Source organism: Gavialis gangeticus, unplaced genomic scaffold (assembly GCF_001723915.1).
Source record: "Gavialis gangeticus isolate Ggan-Ray unplaced genomic scaffold, GavGan_comp1, whole genome shotgun sequence".
Classification (NCBI taxonomy): domain Eukaryota; kingdom Metazoa; phylum Chordata; order Crocodylia; family Gavialidae; genus Gavialis; species Gavialis gangeticus.
Genome location: NW_017729006.1, coordinates 29,337,494 through 29,352,297, shown reverse-complemented (window position 1 = coordinate 29,352,297; position 14,804 = coordinate 29,337,494). Strand labels below are relative to the sequence as shown.

Here is a 14,804-nt window from a genome sequence, read left to right as displayed (position 1 = left end):
CACCCCTCCCCCCCGGTGCCCCTCTCTCTTGACCTACAGTCCCCCCAGCTCTGCTGGTGTCCCTCATTCCTTACCCACTGCCCCCTACCCCAAGGCCTCTGACCACCTGTGTGTGGGGACCAAGATGGGTGTATGAGGAAGTGGGGGTATAGGCACAGGCAACACATCCAGAGGGTGGGTGGTGCATATACCTCCCCCAGTTTTCTGCACCTGCGCTGGGGTTTTGGCCTGTCTGGACCAGCTCTGGGCAGGAGCTGCCTCTTTAGGCCAGCTGGCAGGACCTGACGCAGGAGAAAGTGCAACATTGCCATGGCAACGAAGGTGAGACATAGCGGCAGTGTGGAGTTGTGCCCCCTGCCCACCCAGCAGCAGCAGGGGGGTTTGTCACCTTGGTGGTCATGGTGGCACAATGCTCCCTCCCAGCCCCGTGCCCTGCTGTGGAAGCAGAAATCTTGAGGGGTGTTTCCAGCCCCCTGGAAAGATCATCTGTAGCCCCCTCACCTCCATAGACTTCCCTGGAGGGAACTGCAGAAGCTGCTCTCAACCATTCTGCCTGATTGCCATGTGCATATATGCGAGCACAAATGCATGTGGCAGCCCCTTGCAGACTGGAACTCTGCCAACCTCCAAGGGAAAACCCACTGTTCCCAGCCTCCTTCACCTTAAAGAAGAAAATCCTTTTTTTTTTTCTCTTTTAAAGGGGAAAATTTGTGTTTTTTCCATGGCAAATGGAAAGTTTGGAATAAATGCCAAAAATGTTTGCAACTGTGTTTTCCCTCAATATTGTTCTTGTCAGATGCTTCCCATGTGTCGGATGTATAAATCCTGGCAATGGGTAACTTCTCAAGTGTTAAAGCTGTAGTTTTGTTTTCATTCTTCTCTTTCTCCTCATGGATACAGACTGGTTATGTCAACATCACCAGGAAAATATACCCCACCCACTTGCTTTTGTTCCACATGCCAGAAAAATGTCATACAACTGCTTTCTTGTGTGGTACCAGGGCACCACCAGAACCACTGTTGTCCATGGGTATGCTCATGAACAGAGATCCTGGTTTTCTGTGTTTTAAAAATTGCAAACTCTGATTTAAAAAAAAAAAAATTAAAATCTCAAATTCTCTGATAAAGCCCCCCATCTGCTTTTTTCCCCCATGATTAAAATGGAACACACACACCCACACACACACACACACATGTTTTTTTCATATATTTACAATTTTAAAGCAATTTACAATTTTAAAGCAAATTACCAGTTCCTCAGTCATTATAATAAAATATATTCTAAATACCTATATATTTTGGCATCTGATTTTTGGTTTTTTTATCATGGAAAATCAGAGCTCCACCTGCCCCCTTGGCTCACCAGGAGTAGGTCCAGCTGTGCCTATCCCCCAGCTGCTTTGTGGTGCTGAATAGCCCTGATAGGCCAGTGCTGTGCCCCTGCCCATCCTGGTGCCCCTCACTCCCAAGCCATAGCCCTCTGGCTGTGTCAATGCCACCCCTGCCCCCCCAATCCTGGCTGGTGTTCCTCATTCCTGACCTGCAGCCCCCTGGCCCTGCCAGTGCCCCTCACTCCCAGAAGAAATCCCCCAAATCCTACACATACCGGTCTTTTCTGGATATTAGAAGAGTGGGAAGGAGTTGTCTAAATCTGCACTGAGATCTTGCAAAAAGCTGTACATAGAGTCCAGGATCTACTTGGTAAAGTGAGTGGAAAGCGAGCGGATTTAACTTTATGGGTTAAAACCAGTTACCATTACAAACCCTACAAAACTGTCACTTACAGTCTGTCAGTGTTTTTCCCTTGATACTAAAACAGGTTGATCAGTACATAATTTTTAAAAATAAAGGGAGAACTTCTGCTTTCATTTATGCTAGTAGAAACTTGGAGAAATCCTTGCTTCTTGAAATTACTCTAGATGTGCAGTGATACAACAAAACTAAATTTGTACTTTATATATACGTTTGTTTCTTACATCCATAATCCCACAAATAAGACACCTGAATAAAAAAATTTAGTATCACGTATTTCAAAAATCTGGTACTGTTGGCAAAAGGTATGGCAGCCTTGTCAAGTGAGGTTTTTTTATTGACACAATGTAATGAGGCACATCACAGGAACCATATGTATTAGTTTATACTAATACCTTCTCTAAGCTTTGACTTCCTAAGTCTCATCAACAGGCTTATTCTTTCTCAGTGGTTTCTTAAGTTTTGGGATTGTGCTTTTTTTTTTTTCCTTTTGCATCATCATATTACTCAGGAATGCCACAGACTTTAATTTCAATGGATTCTCCTTCTTCCAGAGAAATCTGATTTTTCTGTACTGTGCTTTGTCACAAGGCAGCAGTTGAAACTATATTTTTGCAAGATGACTTTTAGGCCAGAAATTTTGGGCCAAATCCTCAGCTTGTGAAATTGGCTTAGCTGTGTTGAATTAAAGTGCCTGAAGCCAATGGAGCTTTATGTTGATTTATACAACTTGAGCACACAGCCCTTATTTTTTTTTTAAATAATGCTGCAAATACTTTATCTCCAGTTTGATTTTCTGTTGTGTGAAGTGAGCAAAAAACTTCACTGAATTAAAAAAAAATAAAGTAGAAAGTAACCAGCCTATATTCATTACTCAACCTGAAAGAAATCAATAAACAAACAGCAGAGTAAAAATAATTAACACTTCTAAAAGTATTTCTGTTTTAATCCCATAAGGGCTTGTTAATAGCCCCAATAAAGAAATTGTCAGTTTAATTTACCAATTTGTTTGTAAGAGTAACGGGAAGCTTTTATTTTTATGTTTCTTTCTTTTAGCGGCTATCCTGCAACAAACTCTCATGGAAGAAATGATCCAAATGCTTTATAGTATTGGATATAATTCAGTGGGTTCATGTGTAGTATTGTATGACATTTTGACATAAATCAATCATTATTCAATTACAGTGGGTGATGAAAAAGTATTAGGACTGCAGAGCTGAAGTGGTCAATGCTAGGGCACCAGAAGTTCTTGGCTCTGGTGACGGGGAGCCATTCTGGATAGAAGAAGCAGTATTGCATCCAAGTATTAAGTTTTATTAGTCTGGCTGCATATTGTCCCGGCCCACACTGATTGCCTGGTGAGGCCTCTTTTAAGACTATGAACCAACTTCTAGTGGTGCAGAGCTTGGAACTCATCACTGAAAATCCAAAATATGCCTCAGTCCCTTAGATTAGATATGGACAGACTAGCAGAAATTATCAGAGGGGTAACGGTAATTAAAATTAGACCAACTGTATGAAAGAGAAGTGTGGGATTTACATTTTAATAGGTTCGAATCAAATACTGTAATAATTAGTGATAAAAGGATGGACATTAGTAAGCTACTTTTGCTAAGTACTTTTTAGCAGTAGCTTGCATCCGCTTCAACTTCCAGGGATTTCTTCCAACCCCAGCTGCAGGTTCTACTGAGTATAAATTAGTCCGTGTACTGTCAGTTGGCTGATCAAGCCAATTGGCAGAGGAAATAAATGCCAGAGTGCACAAATCCAAAGCTCTCCAGAAAATGTGCACCTACATTTGTACATGTGTACACTCTCTCTCTCTCTCTCTCTCTCTCTCTCGCTCTTAGTCACTTTGCAAGTTACCGAGGAAAGTATGCTCTGGATTACTTTTGATGAAATACTCAATAAAGAAGTTAGATTGTGTGCACAATAGTTAATTTTTAACCATTAATGCTTTTAGGCAATTCCCAGCTTTCCTAGGTTGTTCAGCGCTTTCTTGCATTTCTGGGTGCGTTCAACCATCAAACAAGCCTTAGTTTTGGGGTCAACCCTTTCCTACCACCTTATGGAGGCTGAACCTCTGACTCAGCCAGCATTGGGATGTTGAAAGCTATTATGCCCTAGGAAGAATGTGAGATGGACATAAACCTATTTGTAATAATATAATAATGGGACTTGGGACAGTGGCAGTCACCAGAAACAGTTTCTTCCCATCCATGTTGGAAGATTTTGTCCATTGCCAGATCCTTCCTTTCTAGCCCTCAGACTAGAGAAAGTGCAGGAATGCTTTTAGGAGAAAAAGAGAATCTGGTTCTAGTAATGTGTTTTCAAATTCAGTATTTGAATTTGTTGGTACTATACTGTTTGCTGAGAACTCCCAGTAAGAACCTTGAAGTTGTTATATATCTCCATGTATGTTATCACTGTACCTCTTGAGGTAGAGATAACAACATTAAGATGGTAGTGTACATATGTGCACTTGCATGTGCAAAGAAACAAAAGCCCTGGGATAGCTTGCTTTTTAAAACAGCAGAAGTCCCTCTTGTAGCCCTTTAAATTTAATTCTTCTGTATTTATAGGAAGTGTTTTGAATACTAATGAGCTACTTGGGGGTATACATGAGTGAATTAATTACCAGGTTACCTATCAATTACCTAATTCACCTTCTGGTCAGCTGGAATAGCTGCAAGTACCTTATCATTCAATTATAACCTTCCTTTAGGACTTTAGAATCATATTCCAAAAGAGATAACAATTAAAAAAATCAGCTTATTCGATTCCTTCATATAGAAACCCTTCTCCTCTTGTAAGTCACCAAGGGCACCTATACACATGCTGGATGTCTGCTCTGTGTGCTAATTAGCATGTTTAATTAGCACAAGCTTAGTTCAAGCACTTGCACTGCCATTTTGAAGTGCAGAATGCTGAATACATGTGATGCTGCGGGTGCTTTTATTAGAGTGGCTCTCAGAGTTGCCTTAATTAAAGCACTCTGCCCTCTGCCCCAGAGCGCATGTATAGATGCTCCAATATCCAGACAGATTCTGCAGTCATACAAGATATTATTTTATATGCACTTTTCAGAGGAATGTTTATCCAGTTTGGTGGTGATGTGAACATCCACATTTCTCACTTAACTTTGTAATTATTAGAGACTCAGTCAGAACTTTACTATAAATTCATGACAGGTGCATATGTACTAGGGGGGAAATACTATAATCCACTTGTTTCTATCTTCCTTGGGCATTGCATGAGTTCTAATGGCTTATACTTTTGGCTACCATTTTTTGTGTATTTGGGAATTCATAGTAGCAAGGTGCTTGAAGAGACAGTGAAAGCGTTCTGTGGTTTAATAGGCGACATCAAGCAAGGTGGTGATTCTTCCCTTATTACGCTTTTTACTGGTAATATCCTAGCTTTTGGAGATGAGACAGTTAGTTAGTTTTTCTCTGTCACTTTAATATGGTCTGTGGGTTGATGCTCTATTCTAATTACTTAGGGACCAAGAAGTGACCCCACATTTTTCTGAGAGGAGGTTGGGATCTGAATGAATTGCAATGTAGAGTGAAAGGAGAAGAGGCAATATGTAATATTTGTACATCTGTCTAAGGTGCTTATATGGATGTTGTATTAGATTTCCTGCTGGTCTTCACCCACTCCTATGAGGTAGATAACTACTGATCTCCATATTATATATGCAGATAAGGCATTGGTGTGCTACAGACTTGCATTTGGCAAAGTAAAGAACTGAAGACCAGGTCTCCTGAAGCCCAATGCCCCAATCAATATTGTGACAATGGTGTATGCAGCCTGTATTACTGTAAGTGCTGGAGAAGAACCGTTTGAGGCATTTTAACAATAAAAAATACTTTGAGCTTCAGAAGATTTGTTAGCAGGATCATAGTAAGCACAGCATTCTTTTCACAATTAATACTATCTTGAGTTTTTATTAAGAACAACATGCTTTGGTGTTGGTGTTTTTTTCTTTTCTTCACTAGATATGCTCTTTCTCTGCAATAGGCCTACATGTTACCCACAAATAAAGGGTTATTAAGGCTTTTTCATGTTAATTTGGAGCAGAGGTTTCCACTAGGATATATAGAAGTATGCTAATGCTATACTTTTTAAGATGGGGTGGAAAACACAACTTTAAGGTTTTGGTGCACATAAAGTACTGAGGTCCCTGGTCTATTCCAAGAACAATTACAGCAGGTGATATTAGCAAGCTTCCCTTGCAACCTAAAAAGGAGATGCAAGTCATCCTTGGCCCAAGGGAAAGCCAAGTTTGCAGACACAAACATGCACAAACCTCTCAGTGGGTTTGGAGGTGCTTTAAGATCAGGTTAGCTTCCTCAGCTGGCTGTATGCATTAGGTCAGAAGGGACCTCAGTAGGTCATTGAGTCCTACCCCGTCCTGGGCAGGAAAGAGTGCTGGAGTCAGACGACCCCAGCTAGGTGCTTGTCCAGTCTCCTCTTGAAGACCCCAAGGTAAGGGAGAGCACCACCTCCCTTGGAAGCCCATTCCAGATTCTGGCAACCCTTACTGTGAAGAAGTTTTTTCTAATGTCCAACCTAAATCTGCAACCATTGTGGCCATTATTTCTAGTTACTCCAGGGGGTGCCCTAATAAATAGAGCATATCCTATTCCCTGCTGCCCTCCCCTGATGAATTTTTAGGCAGCTACAAGATCACCTCTCAGCCTTCTCTTGTGAAGGCTGAAGAGATGTAGGTACCTCAGTCTGTCCTTGTAGGGCCTTGCCTGCAGGCCTCTGACCATATGAGTGGCCCTCCTCTGAAGTCTTTCAAGATTCTCCGCATCCCTCTTGAGATGCGGTGCCCAAAACTGGACACAGTACTCCAACTGCAGCTTGACCGGTGCTTCGTAGATGGGAAGCATTACCTCCCTGGACCTGTTTGCCATTCATCTGCTAATGCATGATAAAGTGCAGTTAGCTTTGTTGATCGCTTCGTCACATTGAGTCATGTTCATCGTGGAGTTAACTATGACTCCAAGATCCCTTTCCACTGCTGTGCTGCTGAGAAGGTCATCCCCCCACCCATAAGTGTGTTGGGGATTCTTTTTGCCCAGGTGCAGCACTTTGCACTTGTCTTTGTTGAACTGCATTCTATTTCATTCTGCCCATTTTTCCAATCTGTCCAGATCCACCTGGATCCACTCCCTACCCTCTGGTGTGTTAACTTTGCCCCATAATTTGGTATCATCTGCGAACTTGGACAGGGTGCTCTCTACGCCCTCTTCCAAGTTGGTGATGAAGACACTGAATAGCACCGGTCCAAGGACCAAGCCTTGCAGGACTCCACTGCCCACATTGTTCCAGGCTGATATCAACCCATGCACCACCACTATCTGGGTGCAACCCCTAAGCCAATTTGCCACCCACCTGACCGTGTAATCATCTGCATCACAGCCTGTCAGTTTATTTACGAGAATGGAATGCGATACTTTATCAAAGGCCTTCTTAAAGTGTAGGTAGATGACATCTACCTCAACTCCTGTGTCTAAGCATTTTGTGACCTGATCATAAAAAGAAACAAGGTTAGTCAGGCAGGATCTACCTGCAACGATTTCCTTTCAGCATTATTTCCCCTGCTGGGCTCCCACAAAAACCATGCTGTGGCTCCCACAAATGTGATCCTTAATGACTTTCCAGAGTTTTCCCAAGGGTAGAGGTGAGACTAACTGGCCTATAGTTTCCTGGTTTGTCCCTCCTCCCCTTCTTGGAAATAGGGACCACACTGGCCCTTTTCCAGTCCTCTGGGACCTGACCGGAGCTCCACGAGTGCTCAAACAAGTGTGCCAGTGGCTCTGCTATGACACTGGGCAGTTGCTTCAGCACCCTTGGATGAAGTTCATCCAGGCCCGCTGATTTGAACACATCCAGCCCCTCCAAGTGCCCCTTCACTAAGTCTGTGCTAACAGTTGGTGGGCTGGTGTCCCTCCTGTATCTATCTATGATCCATTTGGGAGATTTTTCCTTGTCTGTGTCTAGGAATACAGATGCAAAGAACTCATTGAAGAGCTCAGCTTTGTCCCCCCTCTCTGTCACCAATTACCCTAGTTTGTCCTGTAGGGGTCCTGTGCTATCCCAAGCCTTCCTTTTGCTCCCTATATACTTGAAGAAGGACTTTTTATTGTCCTTAATTTTTGTCGCCAGCCTAAGTTCTAATCCTGCTTTGGCCTTTCTAATGGACTCCCTGCAAATGCGAACCAGGGAGGTATACTCCTCCTTGGTGGCTATCCCCTGCTTCCACAGCCTGTATACCTCTTTCTTTGCTCTTGGGCTTTCCTGGACTCCCCTGTTCAGCCAAGAGGGCTTCTTGGTCCATTTTCCCCTTTTTATGCACAATGGGATTTTCTCCTGCACCTGTAGGGTTGCTCCCTTGAGGAATGACCACCCTTCCTGGACCCCCATTTTGCCAGTGCTCTTGAACTTTTAATGCCTGAGCACATTGAATTTAGCCTTTCTGAAGTCTAGCACTTCAGCCCTGCTGATTAGTTTACCCACCGTTTGCCAGATAGGGAATTCGATCAATCAGTGGTCAGTATCCCCTAGGTTACCTTGTACCTGCAGATTCCCCACCAGGTCATCCCCTGTAGCTAACACCAAGTCCAGCAAAGCATTTCCCCTAGTGGGATCGTATACCTCCTGCTTTAGGTTTAGGTTCTATATGCAGGTTAAGAACCTATGTGAGTGGTTAGATTTGGCCGACTGCTCCTCCCGGAAGATGCCAGGGTAGTTTAGGTCATGACAACTGTATCTCTCAACCGTATGGCCTCTCAGAGCTGCCTGGAGAATTCCAGGTCTAGCTCATCCTCCTGGTGTAGCAATCTATAGTAGACCCCCACTACCAAGTCCCTTTCCCCCCCAATCCCTTTGTATCCTGACCCACAGTACCTCGGTTTGGCCCTCCTCTGATCCCATCTTGAGAATAGAGGATGTATATTATTCCTTAACACAGAGAGCAACACCCCCCCCACTCCTTTTTCCCCCACTCTGTCCTGCCTGTACAACCTGTAGCCCTCAATGCCTACTGCTCAGTTGTGAGTAGGGTCCCACCAGGTTTCAATTAATCCAACCAGGTCAAAGTTGTTGCTTGCAAGCAGGAGTGCAAGTTCCTCCTGATTGTTCCCCATGCTCCTAGCATTAGTGTAGAGACCTTCAAGCCCCACAATGGGTGGCCTTAGTACCCCCCTGTCCTGCTGTCTAGTGCTTACCTGGACTGATCCAGTGCATTGCTCATGGCACTGATCCTAGTCCTGCTTTAATTTGGTTTGGGTCCTTGAGTGAGGAAGCAGATTAAATCTCTCAAGTGCTCTTAGTCCACTAGTGACCTATCCACAGTTCTGAAAGAACATGGTGTTTTTCCTCCATTTCACACAGCTGGCTAGGGGGGAAAAAAAATCTTAGAGCATGTTAGCCCAAAGAGCCCTGGGATGTAACCCTCACAGATGAATGCACAGGTAGAGAGGATATAGAAGCTGTGGGTAAGGCTGTGCAATGGTGGGTACTTACACCAGGTCTGATGATAATCCACATGTCCAGATACAGCAGCTGATCATCCTTTACCTGTTTAATGAAGACAGAGCTTTCTCTGTTGAGAATGTGAAAACATTAATGCTTGTAGTAGCAGTGGTTATGGTTTATGGTTACTTGTGGGCATAATCATTGTGAGCATGTCAGGTGATCTTAGTGTTGTCTCTCCTCCGTACTTGCCTGCCATTACTTAGATTGAAAGAAAATGGGGGAGATCAGTGATTTTCTTAAGGCGAGTGATCAATAAATGCCACCCAGATGGAACATTCTCGCTGTGATTTTATTTTCTCAAAATAAAGTAGCTCCAGCACAATAGCCTCACTAATTACTCCATTAGCAAAGCACTTCTGAGTTGCAGGACAGCTAACTCGGTGTCAAACACTTTACAGATACAATGTAGCGCTGAACATTTCAAGCGCTGATTGTCTCATTAATGAGGCGTGTTCCTCGCATCTCCCGTATCTGCAGCTTATCAGGAGCAGTTCTGGCTGTTTCCCACGCCACTGCTCTCGGCAACGCTATCAATCTGGGGGTCAGGGTCTGGCGTAGGCTCCTCCTGCCAGCCTGAAGTCTCGGGGTCCCTACTGCCGCTCAGGGTTTCCCTGCCATGATGCTCTGCCCAGCTCCAGTTCTTCCTTCACTCACTGGAGCTGCTGAAGTTTACAAGGTACAGGGCTTGCCTGGCATTTCTCAGATTCAGATCCCGGGATCCTGATGGCTCTCTGAAGTTGTCAGGTGAGCCTTTTGTCTTTTCTCTCTCTGTCTCAGGCTTTGGCTGCCCCTCATTGTCCTCTCATGCCCGAAGGCAATGGGTCTTTCCCCGCTGCTGGCTTTTATGCCGATTTTTTTGGTGGGCTAATCACCTGATCCTTTTTCAGGTGTGTAAGTTCTTCTACCTGGCAGGGTTCATCCTCAGGTCAACCTTGCCCAACTTTGCCTAAGTAACAGGGCTCCTGCCTGAGTCCCTGTTACAGTCATAAATGCTTTTCTATTTTGACATCGTAGACCAAGCAGCTGTTATGTGACAAGTTCCTCATATACCTCTTGTTTGGATTGGAACCAGTAATGTAGGCTGTTCTTGAACAAAGTTGTTTCTGAACATGTTAATTGAAGAGTTAAAATCAAAGTATACTCAAAGTAATATTTTTTTGAAGGGTTAGGTGGTTGGGGTAGCCTAGGGCTTACCTTGACCAGTTATGCCATGTTAATATTGCAGCTTGCTTTAAAATAAGGCCATAGTATAAGCAGGTTGAACTAACGTTAGTAGTATGTTTACAAGTATGCTAGGTGGTCTCTTATGTTCTCATGTATATTTAAAAATAAATGTATTTTTATCACTGAAAATCAGTATCAGTGGCAATCTCTCACAGTTGAGGATGATTGTCTTCCATGATTGTCTTATCTATGCATCTGAAGATGGTTGACAAGGCCAATCCAGGATCAACAGATTTTCCTGCAACTTGTGCACATTTCCTTGTGGGGTGGGTGGCTACAGATTCTTGATTTGGTCTGCGACATGCTGTTTTTGCCACTCTCCCACTTTTCCATCTCCTGTTGTTGTGAGGTCACAAAGTACTGAGATCTTGCAGCAGACACTTCCTCTATTTGGGGCAGTTTTGGGTGGTACTCTCCCATGAGTTGATGTCAATGTTGCATTTTTTTTTAAGTTGGCCTTGAGGATGTCCTTGAAGTGATTTCTCTGACCACTCCTTGAGTGTGTATACCTTGACTGAGTTGGGAAACTAAAACTTGCTTTGGGAGTCTGGACTTGGACATCTGGATGATGTAGTCAGCCTGGTGAAGTTTATGTTGGATGAACATTGCCTTGATGCTCATGGTGTTTGTTAGCGCTAATGTTGGTGTGTCTGTCTTTCCCACTGAACTGGAAGGATCTTCCACAGGCAGCACTGATGGTACTTATCCAGTGACTTGAGGTGTCTCCTATACATTGTCCATGTCTCAGCTCCACACAGTAAGGAAGGGATCATGACTGCTTGATAAATCATGAGCTTGGTTTTGGATCTGATGTTGTGATCTTCAACCACCTGTTTCCTTGGGTGTCCTAAGGCTGCACTTGCATATTTGAGGTGGTGTTGGATTTGTTAATCAATGTCAGCCTTCTGCAAGAGAGAGCATCCGAGGTATGGGAAATAGTCAGTGTTCTCCAGAGTCTCACCATAAATCTGAATTACCAGAGGTGGGGACTGCTCATTAAGAGCTTGTTGATAGAGGACCTGAATGTTAAGCATCAATCCCATTTTCTTGTGTGCCTTGGTAAAGATGTTGACAATTGCCTAAAGGTCTGCTTCTGAGTGACAACACATGACAGCTTCATCAGTGTAACTGGAGCTTGATGATTGAGGTCAGGATAGTCTTGGTTTTGGCTCAGTCAAGGATTAAGCAGTTTACCATCCATTCGGTAATTTAGCTCCACTCTGACTGGAAAGTTGTTGGTGGTCAGATGTACCATCACAATATGGTATATTGAGAAGAGTGTCAGAGTGATGACAAAGCCTTGCTAAACTCTTGTCTTAACCCCAAAGGGATCTGTGAAAGATCCATTACTGAGAATCACCATACATACTGTTACGGAGCAGGCAAAAAATGGTAATAAATTTCACTTGGAATCTATACTTCAGAAGGATTTTTCACTGTGCTTCTCGGTTGACAGAATTGAAGGCTCGTGTTAGGAGGCCATATAGAGAGGTTTATGTTGTTCCTGGCATGTTTCCTGCAGCTGGTGGGTAGTGAAGATCATGTTGGTTGTACCTCTTGATGCCCTAAACCCACACTGAGATTCTGGGAGGAGCTCTTCAGCAGGAGGAAGGAGACAGCTCAGGAAGGTTCTTGCAATGATGAACAGCGAGGTGATCCCTCTGTCATTTCCACAGTCAGACTGTCTCCTTTCCTGAAGATTGTCATGATCTTGGCATCCTTGAGGTCATCTGGGATTTTCTCACCATTCCAGATCCTTAAAATGAGGGCATGGAGCTCTGATATAAACTCCTCTCCCCCTGCTTGAAGATTTCAGCAGGGATTCCGTCAGTTCCAGATGCATTGTCATTCTTCATCTACTTGATAGTTTTCCTCACCTCATCAAGGGTTGGATGGATTACAAGATTGTATCTGAGTGTTATGGGATGGAGTTGGGAGCACTCTTGTCAATAACAGACTCTCAATTTGAGAAGATCTTCAAAATGCTTCTTCCAACATGTGTTGATGGCTTCCCTTTCCTTGGTCAGGTCTCTTCCATCCTTAGAAGTATACAGAAATTGTATGCTACTAAATTACTGTACAAAATACTGTTCCTGATACAGAAAAGTCTGAGATCTTGGATCGTGTCCTTGTAATCAATCATTAAACCAAACAATAATAAAGTGGATTTGTCTTTCAGAAATACATGCACAGTAGTCATATTTAAATTCAGTAACATAGATTCTCAAGTTGCATAATTAAACGATGATAGATATAATGATTCCCTTTCCCTTGCCACCATGCCAGTATTTTACAGCTAGATTAGAAAACTGGTACACTTGGAATGCATTGGGCAAAAGTTACTCTGGAGAAAACAAGAGAGCCTTTTTGCTGTTAGTTTGACAGGAGAAGAGAAGTAGCTTCTATTGGCTTTCTATCACAAATAAGGTACTATCTGTACAGTAAATAGCAGTCCTGTAATTGTTGGTCTGAGCATAAAGGTTTTTCTTACCGCATGTAATATCAGGATGCCAGAGGAATTCTTAACACACTTGTGAGATAACTTGGAAGAAGAGAGAGCAGTGAAGTTATTCCCTAACTCGTCTGTCACTTTCAAAGAGAATAACTCTTGGTCTAGAGGAATGTCTTGTGTGCAGAGCTTGTTGTAGTAATACTTACATTACACTTTTGATATGTGGTCTGCCAAAGCTTTCTCTGCAGCCATGAGTTACTTAACTCTACTAGAGTGATTTCATGGGGAGAGTTGCAGCAGCCATCATATTTTTACAACATCTTGCTTACAGCTGTGAACATTTGAACTGGTGTCATTGCATCTGCCTTGTATGAAATGGGGAGAGGATTTTTGTCCAGTGTTCTTCATTATTATTTAGTGCAGCTAACAGAAAGAATGTGTTAGTAGATTATTAGCATCTTACTATCTTGTATTTTGAATTGGTTAATTTATAAATGCTTGCTTTACTAGTATCAAGTTGCTTTAGTGTGCTATATGGTAGCTAATGGGTAGCGTAATATTTGTATTCCGGTGGAGTGCCAGTTATTCATTTTACTGTTAACTAAGTTCCTCTGACAGATTTCACTAATACACTTCCACTCTCATGGCAGAAGCCATTTGTTTTTAAGTATTAGGGCCAAAGGTGTGAGCAGGGTGTGGGAGCAGGTGAGCAGGGTGTGGGACGTGGGGCAAATCAGCCCATGCAGAGCCACACCCCCGCTCCAATCCCAGACCCGAAGAAGCTGTCGATGCCATTGTAGCATCAGCAGCCAGGGGGTGGGGGGGTAGCGAGTGGCTGGAAGTGGAAAAGTGGAGCTGCTGCTCTGCCTGGCTCTGCGGGCCCCCCTAAAGTTCAGGGCCTGGGACATTTGCCCTGATTCACACCCCTCTAGGAACAGCCCTGACTGACTTCCTTTCTAACTGGTGCACAAGTCTTGTTACCTTATATTTATTTCATAGTTTAAGTATCAAATGTCAAATTAATTTATATAACTAAATGACCAGTGTGCAGTATAGTGAAAGTTGTGGTGGGCCAGTAGGGAGTGCTTCTGTGCTAAGCCACCCGCCTCACTGAGCCTGACCACCTTCTAGGCTCTGAGTGCCTCCCTGGGGGTGACTCACGGCTTGCCAACCCCCTTCCTGGAGCACACCCACAAGCCTGGTGGTAACACCACCTCCACCGAGGGTCTGGACTGATTTTGGCTCTGTGCCCCCTGGAAACACAGGCCTAGTAGTCCTTGAGGGGTACTTGACTCACTGCAAGAACTTGGGGTGCTTCCTTCTGTCTGAAGCACAAAAGGCGGTCTCCCTTAGCTGAATCAAGGGGACCCCAAGGCATAATTTAGACTCTTTCCCAATAAATCTCCCACGCTAGGTACAGAGGAGGACTTTATTGGTTACAAGGAATAGGTGTGGAATAGGGTACAGGATAGAGCAATATCAGAGAAATACCTTGGAGCAAACAGTGGCATGGTAGTCTTTGATCATGCATCTGAGTTACTATAAGCTATATATCTAATTAGATATCAAGTAGCTCACTCACAAGTATCATCCAGAGGTAGGTGGTGATTCCCTCTGGAAGCAAGCATTTAATTGAACATGAGTTTCAAGAGAGAGAGTGAGTTTCAGTTGCTGCCCCTTCTCCTGGGCAGTCCTTAACTTATATAGACCTTATGACCTCATTTACCTGATCCAGTGAAGGCCAGCAGTTGTTGCCTGCCAGCCAACCAATTTGAAATGCATCACTGGTTGCTGGGTAGACTGGCAGGGTCTGTAGCCCCCTCTT

At 43.7% G+C, this 14,804-nt stretch overlaps 1 protein-coding gene across 3 annotated transcripts in view; it reads left to right on the top strand.

The window, feature by feature from the left end:
* ELMO1 (engulfment and cell motility 1) overlaps positions 1–14,804 on the top strand; it is a 544,813-nt gene that overhangs the window by 104,911 nt on the left and 425,098 nt on the right. The window lies entirely within an intron of this gene.